Source organism: Pelodiscus sinensis, chromosome 5 (assembly GCF_049634645.1).
Source record: "Pelodiscus sinensis isolate JC-2024 chromosome 5, ASM4963464v1, whole genome shotgun sequence".
NCBI classification, from domain to species: domain Eukaryota; kingdom Metazoa; phylum Chordata; order Testudines; family Trionychidae; genus Pelodiscus; species Pelodiscus sinensis.
Genome location: NC_134715.1, coordinates 74,626,654 through 74,646,317, shown reverse-complemented (window position 1 = coordinate 74,646,317; position 19,664 = coordinate 74,626,654). Strand labels below are relative to the sequence as shown.

The 19,664-nt window shown below is 42.0% G+C and overlaps 1 protein-coding gene and 1 long non-coding RNA gene across 19 annotated transcripts in view; one reads left to right on the top strand and one right to left on the bottom strand.

The window, feature by feature from the left end:
• The window catches only part of TENM3 (teneurin transmembrane protein 3), a 2,294,790-nt gene that overhangs the window by 334,762 nt on the left and 1,940,364 nt on the right, over positions 1-19,664 (bottom strand). The gene's annotated exons all lie outside the window — the stretch shown is intronic.
• LOC142829633 (uncharacterized) overlaps positions 1-19,664 on the top strand; it is a 42,379-nt gene that overhangs the window by 7,318 nt on the left and 15,397 nt on the right. The window contains exon 2 of the long non-coding RNA XR_012904255.1: positions 17,482-17,548. This is a non-coding gene — a long non-coding RNA (uncharacterized LOC142829633). The remainder of the gene's footprint in view (positions 1-17,481; positions 17,549-19,664) is intronic.

Below are 19,664 nucleotides of genomic sequence, written 5' to 3'. Positions count from 1 at the left end.
TGCAGCAGTATATTAGCTAACCTGGCTTTTTACTAGGTAGTCCAATAGGGCCTGCCTGAATGCTGCCCTTGAGCAGCTTCTCAGGAGGTTGTTTTAAGGAGAAAATAAATAAAAAGATTGAGCCACAGGGTTTTGGGGAGCAGAAGCACGGAAATACAGATTGCACAGCAGTGCGTTCCTCAGGCAGGGCTGTGCTCATGTGCTACCATAGGGCAGAAGCAGCAAACCACAGAGTACAAATTCACAGAGAGATCTACAGAGACACCTTTTTTACTTATTTGTGGAGAAAGCCCCTACAGCTGCTCAGGTTTAAGAGTCTATTGTAGTGATTTTTTTTCTTCACAGCAGTTACAGAAATGTGCACAGTAAGCATGCTGCACTTCAATTCAGAGTAGGTCACGTTAGCTTTGAAGTCCCAAAAATAAATTAATGGTACGTACAGTACAGGTCAGTAGTGAGTCATTGCCTCTTGCTCACACCGAAACCACGATGTGTACATTTATCAGTGTTACTGTGCACTACAAGTGAGAGAAAATGTCCACACAGAACGAGGGGAACAGGCTGCAGTAGACATTAGTCCCAAACTTCTTGCAGTTACAACTGCAGACCTCTCTGCCATTTGATATGCATGAGGGCCAGGAATTTAGGAAAGGATCTGTACCCACAATGGGAACTAGTTTTACAAGAGCACAGCTCTTATTCAGACACCAAAATCAAAGGCTAGATTAAAAAAAAATGAGCCCAATGGGCACCGAACTATTTTGAAAATTTGGCCACACGTGGCAAAATAAGAGCTCCTGGATGCAGGATAATGTTTAAAATCTGGCCCTTATTTCAACACCTATATGTGGGCTGAAGCCTTTTGAACTCCTGGCTGTACTTATAAGCATTGAAAACTTGAGACTCTGGTCTCTAGATCCATTTCAGCTACAGTACCTGAGCATGCCATCTGTATCTCTGCTGGAGGAAGAGGGACAAGAAAGGAGGAAAGTCTTTCTTCAAACTTAAAAATGTATATCCTTGATTTGGGAGACAAGCAAAAGGTTTGTGGCATTTTTTCCCTCTGTCCAACTGACCCCACATCTCTTTCCATGCAAACAAAAATAACATTTCATTTTTTTCAGTTAATTTTCAGTCCTGTTTAAAAATGGAAGCAAAAAAGCTAATTATAATAAAATCATTCTACACCTGTGACACTAAGCATTGCTACTCAGATATGGTCCAATAACCTATGATTATTTCTTGATAACTAAATTTCTTTCGGGTTCCTGCTATCTGATCCACAGATATTGATTTTGTGAAGGAACAAAGAGAAAGGCAAAAGTTAGCTGATTGTGATGCTAATAGTGTAGTTCTCATAATTAACCAAAAAATGCATGATATCTCTCTAAAGATACTCACAGGTAATCTGAAGGCACCTTCAAGCGGAAAACTATTAATTGAAAAATATTTCATAGCTTATCACTCTCCTTTAAAAATGCAAATTTATTTTTAGAGTAACATTTAATATGTACCTAATATTTGAAAAAAATATTCAACTCTATTTTCTGCTTTCTAAGACTGGAAATTTTAGACACAAGGACAAGTTCTAGAGCTACATTTTCAAAAGTTTCAGAGGGGTAGCCGTGTTAGTCTGTAATTGAAAAAACTTTAAACACAACCAATAGTCCTGCAGAAGCACCTTAGACTAACAAAAATACAGATGGCATCGTGAGCTTTTGTGGGCACAACCCACTTGAATTTAAGATGAAGAAGTGGGTTGTGCTAAGGTGCTGCAGGACTATTCGTTGTTTTAAGAGCTACATTTGCCATCCTCTACTCACCAAGACTGGAAATAAACCCATTTTAATTCTTTATAAGCATGTGTTAGGCTCAGCATATCCCAAACTGGATATTGCAATCAACAGGAGCATGGGAGTGATGAGGTAGAGAACAGAGAAGTACAGTTAGGAAAACTACAAGAAGCCACATCTAGCAGTCACCAGCCACTGAAAATCTTCTGCTAATAATGCTGAAAGTAAGATGGCATCATGTCCTATCAAGTCATCCATCATGTTACACTCGTCTCCCATGTTAGTACAACCAACCAGAAAAGCAACTAAACTGTACATGGCTGCAACCAAAGCACCTCTTCTTTACTCCAGTGACATTTAGCTGAGACATACAGAATCAGTACCAGATATCAGCAATCCCAAGAGCCGGGAATATCAAATTAGAGCACTTCAGGGAGTCACAGTTATTAGACATGGGGTTGCAAGCTAGAAATGTGATGGTGTAAATGGCTAACGGATGAGCCTGGGCAGCAGAGGCGGTAGTGCTGGCTCCCCACACTTACTGGCCCCGGCAGAGCTACGTCCTCCCCCTTATGTGTAAACATGTAACTGCTGAAAATTCCAGTGGTTACACGTGTTCCAAAATAAACACATTTTAACATCCCTATTGCAGGCTGCAAACCTCCACCCTAATCCTGCGTTGCTTCCAGCGTTTATAATTGTGTTAAATATACAAACAGGTGTTTTTGATTTACAAGGGGAAGGAAGGGTTGCCAGGTGTCCGGTTTTCTACCAGACAGTCCGGTATTTGCACCATCTGTCTGGTAGAAAAATTCAGAAAATACCGGACATGTGCAATGTCCAGTATTTTCTGAATTCCCGGATGGGTGCCGGACGGAAGCCTGGCAGCGGCAAGGGAGTGACTGGGAGGCAGGGCCACAATTGGCTCTAGGAGCCTCTGGTCGTGTGCAAAAGCCTGGGGGGGGGGGGGCGGGGATTGGGCAGGGGCCGGGACTCCCAGCCACTCCCCACGTCCAGTTTCTGCACACAACCAGAGGCTCTCAGCGCCAATTGCGTCCCCACCTCCCAGCTGGGAGCCTCTGGCTGCATGCAGAAGCCGGGCGGGGGGAGTGGCTCCCAGCCCCTCTCCCCACCCCTGCCCGGCTTCTACGAGCAACTCGAGGTAGTGCCTACTAGGGGCATGGCCCCTTGGACTCCGGCTGCGGCCAGTGGCCGCACCACACTCCCCCCCCCCCCCGCCAGCTCCGCTTCTCACCCCCCTTCCTCCGGGCCCCCCCCTCCTCCCGTCCAGCCCTGCGGCCCCCGACCCCCTCCAGCTCTGCTTCCCATCCCCCTGCCTTCCTCCTGGCTAGCACCACGGCTCCCGGATTCCCCACCCCACTGCCAGCTCTGCTTCCCCCCGGCCAACCCCTCCCCTGTCCTGGTCGGTCCCTCCCCACCCCTGCCCATGATCAAGTGTGTCTGTTTTTTTGGCGGGGTCTACCTGGTAACCCTAGGGGGAGGTCATGCTCAGAGCCTTGCTATGTGAAAGGAGTCACCAGTACAAAAAGTTTGAGAACTGTTTAAGAGGCATATAGCAAACTACTGAGCAGGGGAACAACTGGAAAGAAGCATGTGAAAGAGGTGCTAATCATCCAGGAAGGAGAGCAAGAGGGGGGAGGGGGAAAAGAAACTATTACTCAGGAGGAAAAAAAAAAAAAAAACAAGTTGAGATTGGAGGAAGGAGGGAGAGAGAAAAGTAAGGAGACATGGCAGAGGAGAGTAGCATCCAGTTGCAAATCCATGTATCCTCCCAGCACAGGGAAGTTGAACCACCACTGCCCAAGATGATTCAGGCAGTGGGAAGGAGTCTTTGTTTTGCATCTGGCTGGCAATGAACAACGATAGTACTGAATTAAAAATCGGAAGAACTAAGTTCTACTCACAAATGCCCCCTGAATTACCTCTTAACTACAAATGCAAACATGGCCATTGGTTATTGAAAATTTCCAAGATATGAGAGAGCAAAAAAGGATCATGCTCCATGGGCCAGAAGTTCACCTATACTGGCAATGGAGAAAGACCTAAGGAACTTCCTCTGTCTGGTGTACTATATTTAGAAGCTGTTTGCTCTGTGTAAGAAAAAACAGCCGTTATTTTATTTCGATATTGTACACAGATGACATGATTGTTCTAAATGAATGAATATGCATAACAATATAAATTAAACATAAACTAGATTAATTGGAAAGGTTTAAATCTATGGAAATACTGCTATTGCCCCCCTAAAGTATTACTACCAGAATCACATTTCTGTCTGAATATGTTTATCTACTGGCACTGTTGTTATAAGTTACATCTAAAATGAATATTGCTGAAACAAGTTAGTGGGAAACAATATTTTACTCTATCTTTATACTTTGTTTACTTTGTGCAGTTTACAATGCTTTGTAGTCAGTTTCACTGTTTCCCCTGTAAAATCAATCAGTCCATGTCTCCCACCTAAAAAGCCCCTATAAATATTAACAGGAATAGAAAAAAACAGTTATGGATATTTTCATGAAAAATTTAAAATTAAAGAAGTAGAATAGGCTATTTAAAAGGCTTCTATCAGAAACCAAAACTTGTAATAATCAGTTTTCAAAAATTTGAGTCTCCTTAAATCCTTCACAGCCACAAACATTAGATATTGCCAACTGGCAACTGGCAAATGTCTGAAAAGTAGATATGCTTATGGTGAGAATTTATTAAATTTGGAAACTGGATGGAGTACCTTGAGCAGTGGATGACCGTAGGTGGGACTCACATGGGACCATGAGATCCAAATTTTCCACAGCTATATGTGTGGATTAGCTGTGCAAATTTTGGCCTGTGCACTTGCAAAAGGTCATGCTTAAGATATAGTACCTAGGACTTTTTAAAAGAAGTATTGGATACTTTTTCCCACAAAATCTTGCTTCAAATATAATTCAAATCAGCTAGAGGGCACAGTTTAGAAACTAGCATAAACAAAAGGTTTCAGAATATTGCTGTCAAACTGCTTTAAATAAATGGAAAATATTAAATAGGAAAGGCACATTTAATGAGGAAGAATTTAAGGAAGTTTAAGGAGGAATTTGTGTTAGCAGAAGTCTTAATTAACATGTTCTTCAATAAGCTAAGAGAGGAAGTAACTATTTAGACTAGCTTGATTGAGCAATTGGACACCGGTCTGGCTAAGAGGGGGTGCACAGGCTGCAGGTGGAACCTCAGTGGGCTGCAGGCCTCAAGTTGTCCACCACTGTATTTCAAACATATTGCTCACGTAGATGAAGGAGGGCCACTCATATGACCTATTCACTAGTCTTGGTTTCCCATCGCTGCTGTACAGGGATTGGTTCCTGCAGAGTAAACAGTCTTATCCCAAAACATGTAATGCAATGTATAGTGAATGTAATGTGATATGTAAATGCATATAAAGGAAGGAGTTTATGTAGAACTTTGGATGTGTGGTATGCCTCATACCCACCCTGCAAGCCTCAAGTGTAGTTCGATTGTATGCTAATAAAGACACTCAGCGACAAGTTCAGAGTCAAACTCAGTTCTTGGGAAACAAGTAAACAAGCCACTGAGAGGCTACTGATCAGAACAATTCTCAGAAGCCCGCTTAGCACACTCCTAAATGGAAAAGTTCTCAGGGCTATTTCTACAAACTGCACTTACTACATCTGTAGGCAAAACTATAAGGGAAGACTTTCAGGCACCAGTAATGGGCAAGAAATCACACAAAAAACACAATTAGTCTAGAAACAAGGGTGAAAATAAACAGTTTGGACTAGCCCAAGCTGTTCTATATGGAGAAAAGTAAAATGAGCTAAAGACACGCAGAGATTAATAATGCTAAAAGAGAACTTGGATAATCGTAGAAAACAAATTAGACTTGAATTTGCAAATGTGAGCTACAAAAATGGCCAATGACATTTTGGACTGAAGATATGAAGAGACTGTGTCACGGACCAGGCAGGTAGCAGTTCCTTTCCAAATTACTCTGGCATGATTGCATGTAGAATTAATTCTGGGCACTTTATTACTGGAAAGATATTGACAAATTGAAACTTATAAGGCAAGATACAAGAGATAAATAAATATAGCTTGTCCAAGAGATGACTAAGCATAGTGAAGCAGAAAGGCAATGAGACATGTTAACAATCTATAACTTTTCAAATGCTTAATCACCAAGGAGGAAGAGGAATGCAGCTTAGTGGAAAGAGATATAAGAGCAGTAATAGGATGAAATTACGAAAGGAAAGGTTTAAAATGAATAGGAAGAATTAGACTGTGGAAGTGGTAAAAGCCCGGTCTCAGACATTTAGAAGTACACTAGAAAAACACTAACAAACATGTCATAGGGCATAAATTGTACTAGAATGGAAAAGGAACAAGCAACATATTAGATCTTTTATATTTACAACAACTATGATTCCCTAAGTCTCGCCACTTTTTTCTTCTCCTCCTCCCCCTCGCCCCCCTTCCCCTTTTTCTTTCTGAGACATGGACAAGACTTTTTAGTAAACCAGCGTAATACAATGCTATCCTTTTAAAGAAGATGGAACATTGGGGACAGAAAAGATTATATTTACTGCGTGTCAAAAGGAAGGCATGGAGAGAGATGAAATAAAAATTATGTAGGACAGGAAGCAAGGGGTTGCTTCGCTAAAGAAAAGGAACCGGCATCCTTCTCTTTCATTTATTTCCCATCATTTGCATACATATATGTCTGAAAACTGGAATGGGTTACCAAGGAAGGTAGTAGAATCTCCATCCCTAGAGGTTTTTAAGTCCTGGCTTGACAAAGCCCTGGACAGGATGATTTAGTTGGAGTTGATCCTGCTTTGGGCAGGGTGTTGGACTCAATGGTCTCCTGAGGTCTCTTGCAGCTCCATGATTCTATGAAAACCGCATGAGATTTTAGCATCTTGTAACAGGTGTCTAAATTCTAATTTTGGAAATCTGGTCATTTTAGCTATTTAGGATCTGCATTTTATGTTATAGTTACAAACATGTGTCTTGTCTTTTGCATAAAATGTCAAACTTACAAATACCTGGTTAGCATACCATGAAAAATGCCAACAGTCATTCTGCGTTTCGACAAATGCAACATTATACTAACGCGTGTTTACACTGGAAGCATCTAAATCATACATTCGTTAATAATTACAGAGCTATAATTATGTTTTATTCAAGAGTCTGGATCCTGCAGTTCATTTTACAAGTTTACAACATGGGGAAAAACTGCATTAGATTTTCCATTTCAGCTAAACTCAATAAAATCTTCTGGCTAATCAATTTTTCATACCAGTCCTTTCAGAAAGTTTGGTGTTACCCAGAACATATTTTCTCACATTAGGGGAAGGGAGTACATTTGGCAGGTCTGCAAGACCTATACATTTCAATAACGTTAATTACTTAGCTAAATGGATAGGAATAAAGGAAGCAATTACCCCTTTCCAACTCATATTAGCAATGGGAATTTTCTCTTAGTTGGCAAAGAAGTAAACTTCATCAGGCACAGACAAGTATTGAACCCTAGTCAGAGTTCATGTTTCTTCATGGGAAACAGAACACGGAACGAGGTTAGCTGTGTTGTGCTCTCTGTATGATCAAACATATTTGTGTATTTGGCCTTATGGTTAAATTAGTGAAGATTTTATTATAGACAGAAGGACTCTTGTTTTAATGCTTTGTTGCTGTAATGCATACCTATTTGTGATTTGATGTGTTAATACAAGGATGGCCTACTATCCTCCGTTAAAATTATTGTTTGTGCTTTTTCCAGTCTAGTCTACTGCTTAATGGCTTTGACAGTGTTTTAATATTCAGATATTATGATAAACGAATGATTTTAAAATACCACTTTTACTAATATGAATTGAAAGATTTAAATATTCTCTTCATCTTGCTTCCAACAGATGACTTTCAAAAAGCTTTTTTAACTAAAGTGTTTTCTGAGAGAAAAAGATTGTGTTTGAATTAGGAATGTAAGAGAGTAGTTGATTAGTTGACTATCCTTTAAGCTTAAGCCCCCCTTGCTACCTCTATAACAGCTGGTTCCCCCCAGCACTGTCTCCACCCGCCCTTCCCCCCCCCCCCCCGTCCTCCCACCGCTGCCTCTGAGCGGGAAGCGAGAGGGCAGGGAAGGCTGCTCGAGCAGCAGCCCCTGACCACGGGGGATCCCAGTGGGAAGTTGGGACTCCTCACGGACAGGGGCTGCTTCTGTGTGGACAGGCTGTTCCACTTAGTCCTGGCTTATGCCGGGACCAAACCCTGCTGCAGCTCTGCAATTTAAAAGGCAGTAGGAGCTGGGGGGCAGGCAGGATGCCCAGCTCCTACTGCCTTTAAATTGCAGAGTGTAGCAGGGTTTGGTCCCAGAGCGAGCTGGGATCGAGTGGGCTGCCTTCCTCTATAAAAAGTCTATCAACTACAAAATTACTAAAATAACCTACATTTAACATCCCTAGTTTGAATGCTTGTAATCAAGTACTGTGGAAAAAAGACGGCAGAGGAAGCCCTTGCTCAACACCTAGAGCTCTTTAAATAAATGTTTTTTTTCTCTTCTTCCAAAAGCTTTGACAGAATAGGAAAACTACTCTTAAAGCTGACCATATTGTAAAAGCTACATGTAATTAATGCATCCCCATAATCCATGAAAACATTTTTCATTCTGGTTTTAAGAGTTATTGAACAGTCAAGGCACAAGCACAAAAGTAGCAGTCATAAATTTATGAAGCACAGACATGAGATTATGTAACTACTTCACTAGACAAATCTACACACAAATTTTTTAAATCCTTTAACGCTGTTCCAGAAAAAAAGGTATTTGATTTTAGATGCAATATTGCTTTAAAAATAAATTACTCTAATAGGCATGTAAAAACCTGCTACTGCTGTAGAGTTGTGACTTATCACACAGAATTTGTCTATAAAAACAAACATGTTCCCCATTGGCATAATCTCCTTCTGTAGCATGAAAGCCTAAATGTGCTTAGTCTCTGATTTTTATAGCATTTTCAGTATTAACTTATTACAACAGCTCCTGGCAGTACTACATTGGAGTTGTCATTTCCATTATGAACTCTGTTTTTCAAGCATTCATAAATTAGTAGTTTTAATTCACATCTGGCTGAAACTTGATATTCTTGAGCCAGCTTGTATGCAAGTTTTCCTCCAAAAAAGGTGAAAATTAGAGGGTCTTTTTGTTGCCTCAAATATTATTTTGATTTATTATTAACTTAAAAATGCCATATTATTCTAATCATAGATCTGTTTCATACTCAGTCTTTTGTTCTAATGTTGTAGGAGTAGGAGTTAGAGGTTTTAAATGTTTAATCATGGTTCAGTTACCTCTGTGACCTTGAACAGATTTCTTAATTTCTCTGATTTACTCTTCTCATCTGTAAATAGGAATAATTGATCTATCAAAAACAAAATAAAATGAAACCCAAACTTACTATTCAGCTTGTACATTTAAATAATTAAAAGTTAGGAAATGCAAAAGTTAAGGTTGCATGAAGATCCTGAACTCTGTTCCCAACTGCACATGCAATAAAATAGATTAAATTACAAAATTGCATATTATTTTTCAAATAATATTATATACTTTTTTTTAGAAGTTTAGATGCACATACAGCACCTTATATTAATGCATACTTCTCTTTGTATACCAAACAGGCAATGGAACTCTCTAGAATAAAAGATGCAGAATGAAGGAGGAAACTCGTCCTACCTTACAAGATTTTTGTATATAAAATTACTATCAAATATTCCATCTACAGCATACAAAGGCTATTTCCCAGCTACAGGAAAAAATGGTACAAATGTAATTTCTAAAATAAATATATATGTTTCAATTCACAGAACACAAAGTATTAATGATTTTCCAATACAATATTTTGTTTATATTGCAACATTATATATATATATTATATTATTTCATACATACACACACAAACACAAATCCATCTATGTAAGATAATAAAATATGTTGGTTTTAATCTAGGCAAAATACTACAAGTGAAATCCTGATCCCACTGAAACCACTGACAATTTCCTTTTACCTTAATAGGTTTAGGATTTCAACCTGTGCCTTGTAGGATTCTGAAGGGATTGACTGTTGGCCCTATGCTACTCAACATTTTTATCACTGACCTGGAAGAAAACAAAAATCATTCCTAATTAAGTTTGCAGGTGATACTAAAACTGCAGGGGAGTGGTCAATGATAAAGAAGACCGATACCAAGTAATTCACATCACTCTTTCAGCTGGTGTACAAGCAATATGTGGTTTAATATAGCCACATGTACAGCCATTCATTTAGGAACAAAAATATCTGTATTTACAAGAAAAACAAAAGCTTTAACTCTACAAAGGACATCAGGGTTCTGATGGATAATCAACTGAACATAAGCCCTGAGTGCAGTGCTCACAAAACAGGCTAATGCGATCTCTGGGTGTATAAAGAAAAGAATATCAAGTTGGAATAGGGAGGTTATATTACTTGTGTATTTGGCACTAGTGCAAATACTACTTGAAAACCATGTCTAGTTCTGTTGTCCACAATTCAAAAAGGTTGTAGATAAACTGGAAGAAAGTTCAGAGAAGAGTCACGGGAATGATTAAAGAATTGAAAAACATGCTTTATACTGACAGACTGAAAAGAGGTCAATCTATTTAGCATACCAATTAAAAAGGTGGCAAAGGGATGACTTGATCATAGTCTAAGTGATGGGAAACAGATGTTTGGCAGCTGAAAGGTTTTCATGTAGCAAGACAAAGGTATAAAAGATTGAATGGCTGGAAGTTGAAGCTAGACAAATTCAGACAAGAAATAATCTTAACAGTTATGGTAATTAACCATTGGAACAACTGACCAAGGGTTGCAGTGGATTCTCCATCATTAAACATTTTAAAACCAAGACAGGATGTTTTTCTAAGAGACATGCTGCTGTTCAAATCAGAATTAATTTAGAGAATTTCTATAGCTTGCATTATACAGGAGGTCAGACTAGATGATCAAAATGGTCTCTTCCAGCCTTATAAACCAAGAATCTATAAATCAACTAACAGTATATACACAATGTATTAGGGAAGAACATAAATGCTATCAAATGCAGCATGTGGAGTAGTATAGCCATTTTTCTTTATTTCTTTTATTAAACATACCATAGACATGGTACAAAATTCAGTTAATCTCCATGCATGTTTTCAGAGAAAGATGTACATTATTCCAAAAATGTGTGACTTTCGTACGTGTTCAGCATTGGTCTAATGTCTCCCTTTTATTGACGCCAAAGGCAGTTTTACCAGAACCACATATAAAAATCCCACTCTATGGGTAGAAACACTGGGTCAACTGCACTATATTTTCTCCACACAAAAAAGACACTATTTGACACAGTACTGTTATTTTGGAATCATGGGAAAGGGAATGGGAGGAAGTTAGGTAACCAGAAGGGGAGGGAGCAGTAGGAGGGGGCCCACAAGATGATACAGCCTTCCTACTTTTGAAAGTGGACAGGCCTAACCCACCCACTATTCCCCCTAGCCCCAACCCGCTGCCCCAAACCTATCCCTTGGTGAAGCAGGAAGCAGATAGGAAGGTAAGAGCAGCCAGGGAGCCCTGGCTGTGGGGAGCCATGGACCCTACATCTGCCCAGAGTCGTGGGCCCTGAACATTACCATGTGCCCTGCCCTTCTGGCCCTCCCGTCCCGAGGACATGGAAAGGTACACGGCGTCCCACAGTTGCCAGGCAGCTATTACCATGGCCTGACTAGGGATGTAAGCGACTAGTCTACTATACTACCCAATAAGCCTATCAGAGACCTAAGGGTAGTGGGGAAGCAAAAGCCGGCTTACAAGTCGGTTCCCCCAGCACTATCTCCACAGGGTTTAGCAGGGGGGGGGAAATGGCACAAGCAGGGACTGAATCAGGGTTCCCCGCTGTGCCTCTGCCTTTTAAATGTAGTAAGAGCCCTGTGGGCAGTTCTTACTACATTTAAAAGGCAGCGGTGAAGCAGAAATAGCGAGTGCTCCCCCATCAACTACTTGATTCGCTGATTAGTTGAAATTTAACATTCCTAGGCCCAACTGAAGTTCTTTAGCTGCCAAGACCGACCGTCAGTCTTAATATTGAGTCATTTTGCAAAAATGTGGAATTTCACACTTATATCCTTCATTCTGTTTAAACACTGTGAAAGTAGATCTCCAATAACGTATGTCGTTTTCTCAAAAACAAAATACTCCCTACGCCACTTGTCTGATGCAGGCAGATCTTGAACCAAGGCTAGGAGTTGTGGAGGTGTGTGGAGATCCCTCCTTCCCCCAGAGTCCTGTCAGAAAGGGGGCCTGCTGGCATGTTGGGGACTGGCAATGGCCCTAAGGAAAATTGAGTCCGAGACCCCGATGTAGCTGTTGAAGCTGAGGCTGGAAGAATTACATATATGGACTAAAACTGACTGGGATGCCATGTGAAAACACTAGGTACTTATCTAAATAGGCTTGTGTTATAGTTGAAAGTGATAGTGACTGATAGTGACTAGCACCAGCCAAGTGATAGTGATCAGCACCAAACACAGACTTGGTTAAAGTGGATGGATGTGCCCACCATTTCCAACTCAGCCTATATCGCACTCCCGCAAAATCCCTCCATGCTAGGAAATATTTGTGCTCCCAATTCTCTCTGTACTAGGCTGAGTTTGCCCCTTCCCTCCCATACTGCCCCAATCTCTTCCATAACGCAAGCACTATGTGCCCCATATTTCCTTCTGCAAATACAAAATTTCTATCTGCATCCGAAACTGCAAAAATTGTCTCCCTTCCTTGGCTTTGTCCCCTCCAACATATTTTTCTTTCCCCAGGACTGGAAGGAATGGGGACAAAGTTGGTGCTATCTCTGCATCTTCCTCTACCCCCTCCAAGGAGCAGGCTTTGGGGAGGCAGGAAGAAGCCTCCTTCTCTCCCCTTTCCTTCCCCACTGGCCCTACATTTACCCTTCCCCTCAGCTGTTATTTGGCTCTCTGCAAGTGTCAACTTTTAAAAGTGAATGTGATTTTTCGTTTTCATCCCAAAGCATCATGTTCTTCCTAAACATGTCTAGAACATTCCCTGACATTTTTGAAGTGATTGACCCTGACGTTCATAAGTTATCGCATTACATCTAGACAAACAGAGATATGTCATCAAATTGAGAACCGGCCCTTGCTTCACTCATATACATGTTCAATGCACTGTCTTCATGGCGTATCAACGGAATAAAATACTTTAGTCCAGAATTAATGCTAAGCACTGTTACTGTAATATATTTACAGATGAGCATCTGGTAAATAAATTTTTATGAAGCTATGATTGTTCTAAACTGACCAGCCAACTATTGCAAATGATATACCGTAACATTTGCTAGTAAAGGGTCATATGTAGTTTAACACTAAAGAGTTTAATGCTGCTCATGCTTGGGACAGGCACATGTCTGGAAACTCTATGAGTAGCTAGATCTGCACTTAAGGAGGCATAAAAATCATATACCAGATTCTGCTATGAGTTCTGCTAACTAGATCATACTGAAGAGATATAGTAAACATTCCAAACAACAATTTCTTATCTGCTAATGATTTGCATAGTATGATTACTCATATACAGATAAAGAAGTACAGTGCCATCAGGGCAGGTAGAGTCCAACCTCATGTAGTCAGTGGACCTTCAGCCTTGGTTTGGGCATAGTCTCTTGTCCCTGGGAAATCTCACTGTTTAGGAAAATAGTTCAATTTACTGTCAGGGGTCCTTTTTGGGTCCAATTTTTCCTAGGCCTGTCAGCATTTCCCAGGTCTTGCCACCAACTGTTGATTAGAGCAACCATCCAGAGCCTCTTCCCCATGATCATTCTTACAGTGTTGGTCTGCCTACACACAAAGGGTGGATGGGTGAGACAAAGACCAACCACAACCCCTGGCTGGGCTCCCCTCAACACTGGAGCTCACTGGCAGTTTCCTAGCAGCCTCTCTCCTCCTGGACAAACTTCCCACCATTTTCAGTAGCCAGCTTCAGTTTCAGTTCCCCTTCCCAAGATGGTGTATGCTCTGCATATGTACTTAATTAACACTTCTCGAATGCAGGAATGATCATTAGCCTTTCTATTAGTGGGACTGGGTCAAATCTGTCAGACTCTCCCACCCATCCCTGTAAGTAGAAAGATATCCAGCTCAAGCATTTTGCTAGTCCCAATCTACCAGGAGAAAAAAAAGTCCATATTTGCATATTTTGTCCCTGCTCAGTGCTGCATCTGGAAACAATAGGGTTGAATAGCTGACCAACACAAAAAGGGGTGGCTACTATCTCAGATGCTAAGGGTCCACTGCCTCCCCATTCGCAGATAATGCTTGTTCACAGAAACAGTTAAGCATCACTTCACACTGTTCTTGGATGATGCTTCCCCCTTGCACTAGGGCCTCGATCTTCCCAGAAACTGCCATTGACTCAAGTGTCTCTCTGGCTAGTGCTGGTCCCCAGGACATGCTTTTCTCAGGGGTCTTAGGATAAACTTAAAAAAAAACCACACAAATAGTCTGGTAGCACTTTAAAGACTAACAAACTATGTAGATGGTATCACGAGCTTCTACGTGTTTTGTTACTCTTAAAAGTGCTACCGGACTATTTGTTGTTTTATTAAGTTTATCCTATACAGACTAACTCAGGTACCCCTTGAAGCTTCAGGGTCTTAGGTTTGTGATGTCCACCAGCCAGGCCTTGTTACAGAGCTTAGCTGCAGCACTGGTCATTTTGATGATAACCTGCCAGGAGGAGGGTCAATCTTAGTCTAACAGAGGGTATGCTATTGTATTGGCTAGCACTATGGTAATCGAATCTGTGTAGGTGTCCACTGTCAGTTCCACTCACTTAACGGATCTCCATGTATATCCTGAATGTATATTGTACCATCCAGACTGATTGTCTCACTTTCTAGGGAAGCTTGTGTCACTGTCTGGGTACACCTCCAGTCTACAACCCTCAGAACCTCCTTCATTGGACCCATACTAGGACCATCAAACTGGTCAGGGGAATCCTCCTACCCTCTTCCGCTACTCTGCTCTCCACATATTTGCATTCTATCCCTGGGCATTCCTTCTTCAAATGACCTTGTGGCCCACAGGAGTAACAGGTTACTAAGCTCTTCCTTGAAGGCGCAGATTTAAACTCTGAGAGGAATCTTTGTCTGAGCTCAGAGGCTCCAGACCCATTGTTTTTGCCACCAGCTGGCTAACTTGGCAATACCTAATCCAAAACTTGGCTCCATATCTTGTCATGGTCTTCTACTTTCCATGCAGGTGACTCAGAGCAAAGGATCTGTTGGCAGGTCTCCACCACTGTCAGTAGCCCTGGATTGCAAGTGGATGGAGGTTCTGTGTCCCCACTCTCTAGAGCAGTGCTTCTCAAACTGTGATCCAAGGAGCACTAGAGGTCCACAGCCGCCTTCCAGATGGTCCACAGCTCAAGCTCAGCCCCCCCTGCTTTCTACCTTCCTACCCTCCCTCTCTCTCCCCCCCTGCAGCAGGGACTCCACACTGGTGCTCCAACGTCATGGGAGCTGGGGAGAAGCCCTGAGCCTCCTCGCAAGATCCATCTCATGGGGAAGAGTGGAGCCAGAAGCTCCATGTGCTGTCTCTCCCCTTCCCATGGCTGGGGAAACAGATGTGCTGCCTGGAGACTTTCCCGCCAGAATTGCAGCCAATGGGAGCAATGGGAGGCCATGCCTGGGAAACAATGCAACTCTACCCTGCTCCTGCTCCATCCCCCGGTCAGACACCCTACCTCCATCCTGGTCCTGCACCCTCCCCCCTGACCAAACACCCTACTCCCAGCCTACTTCTGCCCCCTACCTCCTGCCCAGATCCTACACCCCCATCCCTATCCCACTCACTGGCAGCCCTGTCCTGAACACTGAGCCCCTCATTTTTGTCCCCACTATAGAGCCTGGGAGGGGTCCACAAAATCCACTAACCCTGGAATCCCAGAAGAGTAAATTCAGCCCATGGGAAGCCCTGAACATTCAGTCTTCCCTGTGCCTCCCCCTCATCCTGTGGAGCTAGAGTGCCAGAGGAGTGAGGTGTCACAGCTGGGGGCCACATCAGTGAGGGTTGGGGGGGGGGGGTTGGGAGGATTTTTTTTTGCTTCTCACTTGTTTGGTCCCTGACTGATTTTTCTGTGGGTCAGTGGCCCCCAATCCAAAAAAGGTTCTCCACCCCTGCCATAAATAAAGAAAATATTGAAGTATTTTGTGTTAGGCTTAATATTGTACTTCATTAAAATGAAGTTTGCTAACCAAACATAAGGAAGTTAAAATGCTTAATCTATTTAATATTTCCTTTCTTACATCTTAAATTAAATTAAATGGGTGTCCTTAGTTGCAGCACTAGCAAAATGGCTCGGGTGTAATTATGTAATTAGCAACAGGTGGTCCCCAGAAAGGTTTGCTAAAAAGTTTGAGAGACGCTTCTCTAGAGACAACAGCAAGAAAATTCTCCATCTGACATACCATGTCTGATAGTGACTCAGGGCAATGCTAGAGAACCCACAGCATACCCCTTAGTCGAAAATATATATACAGACAGTTTCACTAGGGCCAAGTCTGCAGCTTGGGTGCCAGAGGACTCCTCTGGGTGAAGCCACTGCAAGCAATACTCCTTCAATTGTTGCACTACCACCTAGGTCTGTGTCTCCTCGGGTTACGTCCCTGCTCTAAAGTACTGCCATTGTTTCTCTTCATTTACATGCTGGTAATCTAAAATAGTAGTATTCATCCCACTGTAGTCTCGAGCTTGTTCTGGATCAAAGTTATGGCGTACCAGGCATGGAGAAATGCCTAACACAAAGTGCTGTGGAGAACATTGTTCTTAACTGCCACAGTAAATCTCACTGGAGTTCTTGCTACCAGGACACAATCTCTTTCAGCAGCTGCTGCAGCTGCACTGTTTGGATCAGCTTCCGGGCCATCCACTTTCGTAACATCTGTAGCTCGTTGGTCTGCTGTTGTTGCCCACTTACACTAGTTCTCAAGGTCTATCTTGGTGGAAGCCCCCTCTCAAAGGAACAGTGCAGACCTGTTTCTGTATGAGAACACTGTATCAAGTATAGGGCTTCATGCTCCCAGTCTTTGTCCATCAGGATAGGCAGAGTCCAACTTGGCTGTAGTTTCTTTCAGTTGCTTACCCCTAGATAATCTCATTGCTCCCAGCTAGTTCAATTCACTCCAAAGGTTCCCTTTTAAGTCCAGTAAACTCTGACTCCTGGTGGCAATCCAGAGGCTTCACCACTGATTGTTAAAAGTACCTTCTCATCCATATCTGTCTTGCAGTGTTAGTCTGGGCCCAACCAGATGGGGGGAGGAGGGCAGCAGAAATGCCAACCATTACCTTGGGCTAGGCTCCCCTTGCTACTGGAGCTCGTTGGCGATCCCTAGAAGCCTATCCTCATGGGCAAAGTTCCCCATTTTGGTAGTAGTGAGCTACCTTTTTTTGAGCACCTAACTGAAGTTTAGATATACTCTGAGCACTGAGGTTCTTAGGAACTTTAAGTAAGATGAAGGAACTGGATTTCTTAAATTCCTTGGAGTACAAAAGTAATTGGAATAGCCTTACAGATGTATAAGGACTGCCTTAAAATCTCTTTCTTTCCTTGGGATAGGAACAGAAGTTACAGACCAAAATCTCCTGACTGAAGTGCAAGTCGCACTCTACTTTTAAAAGGAAAGGTATGTAGGATTGCTTTTTCTTTCTGGAAAAATAAGTAAGTGCAGAAAGGGAGATCTTCCAGGAGAAAATAGAAAGAGGAATGATTTTCAGGGGTTCAAAGGAATTTAAATACAAAAAAATTTTAAACACAAAACTGATACTCCGAGTTGAGCCATAAGACATAGCATGGAGTCTTAGGCAACCTACAGCTTTGCAAAATCTAAGAACTGAGAAGTGAGACTTGTTGAGAAAATCTATTTCTCTGACTCTGTAGGGAATTATTGGCTGAAGGTCTGAACCTACAGGTAGTCAGCTGCTAGACTCTTATCAAAACAGACCTGGAAAAAATGGAAGGCAGGAGACATTTCTGGTATACAGACAGATTAGCATCAAGTATAGAAAAAGAACCAATGCCTATTATATACCAATAAGGAAGAATGGTTAGGACTTTGTCTTAAAAAGACCCATTTCTTTAGTTATTATCAAACCTTGGGGCAGAGGAGGAAGTGAAGGTTACAGAAAAAGACCCTATTGGAGAGCAGTACCTTTCAGATGTGACAGATTAAGGTCTTGGAACTACCAGAGAAGGTCTGCAATCTATGTTCTTTTTGCCCAATCTGTGATACTGAGATCAATGGGCATCTGTTATGAGAGTGTCAGAGAAATCATGTGTCTACTCTCAATGATTCTCAGAATATAAAATAGTTGCACCAACCTAATAATTGTTCTGGATTTAGTCTAGGTACACAATCAAGCATGTCCTGTCCTGACAAAGGGCCACTACAATTACAGCTTGCACCTCTAAATTCCAGGATTCTCTGGTCCAGCAACATTTGTGGTATGGCATGACCATGGAAGTTCCAAGATCAGAGTGTCCTGGCATGCTGCAGGGAGTGGGGACCCAGGAGCCGGCACGCAGCTCACGTAGGCTGCGAGGAGGGACAGGAAGCTGGCACATGGCTCATCTGGGCTGTGGAGGGGCGGGGCCCGAAATGACCTCCCCTCGTCCCAAAAAATCCCTCATCCAGGACCAGTCAGATCCCAAAGTGCCTATACAATCATGATTATTTGATAATCATTGATAGAGACACTTGCCCAAAAAAACAGGCCTGAAAATGATACTGAAAATGTAGCTGGTTTGTTGTGAACCTGAGGGAATTTGTGGAACTACACAAATTGGATATAAAGTCCACCAAGAGAGAGACAATGACACTACTGTTTACCAAAGGGAATCCACTTGAAATTTCTCATATTTGGCATTGCAGCACAGCCATTTCAGCTCTAGGAGACTGCACATATATCAGATATATTTATAATTATAAAATATTTTAACTATAATTGGTCTGCTGGAATGAGAATGATGTCTATTAGATAATGGAGCAGAAATTAAGGAGACAAAGTGAAAGGAATAATGGATCGACCCAGATGATGATAGAGGAAGAGAGAAGAAAGTTATGAAACATTCCTTCTTGACTACAGGGAAGATCCAGACATCAAAGGTGATGCTGGCCCACTTGTTGATGAATAGTGAAAGCCTCTTCAGCACATGGACTATCACCTTGTCAGGTATCCTTCACTCAGTGGGGAAGTTTGAGAATCAATGTGCTAAGAGCCACTAAATAGGCCCTCTTGGGATTCTCTGGTGAAGTAGTGGGTTTGGAAGAGGAAGGAGGCAGAACTAGTTTCATAATCTGTCTCTACTTGTCCACTTTTAAAAGATTTGTCCTCCAAAGAGGAATAGGGAGGGACCTACAAGTTGCAGGACAAGACCAAGCAAAAGAAAGTAAATGGAGATAAGCTTCATAGCAAACTCTTAAGCTGGGGAGTTTTTGTTGCAGGGGAAAGGAAACATGAATGGGGGAGGAAAGACAGAAGGTTTTTATAAAAATATATTCTAGTTCTAACAGGAATTACTTTGGAAAGTTCTATGACCTGCATTATATAGGAAGTCAGGCTTGATTACCACAGTAGTCCATTCTGACCTTGGAATCTATGAAGTCTGATGGAAAATGCAGGATAAGATACAGGAGACTCTGACACTTTGTGGTTCTGCATATTTGTGGGGGGGTTTCCTGTCCTGTCCTGAGTATCCCATGGTCCCTGGTCTCCTCAGTGAGGTCAAGAGCCATGAGGAGC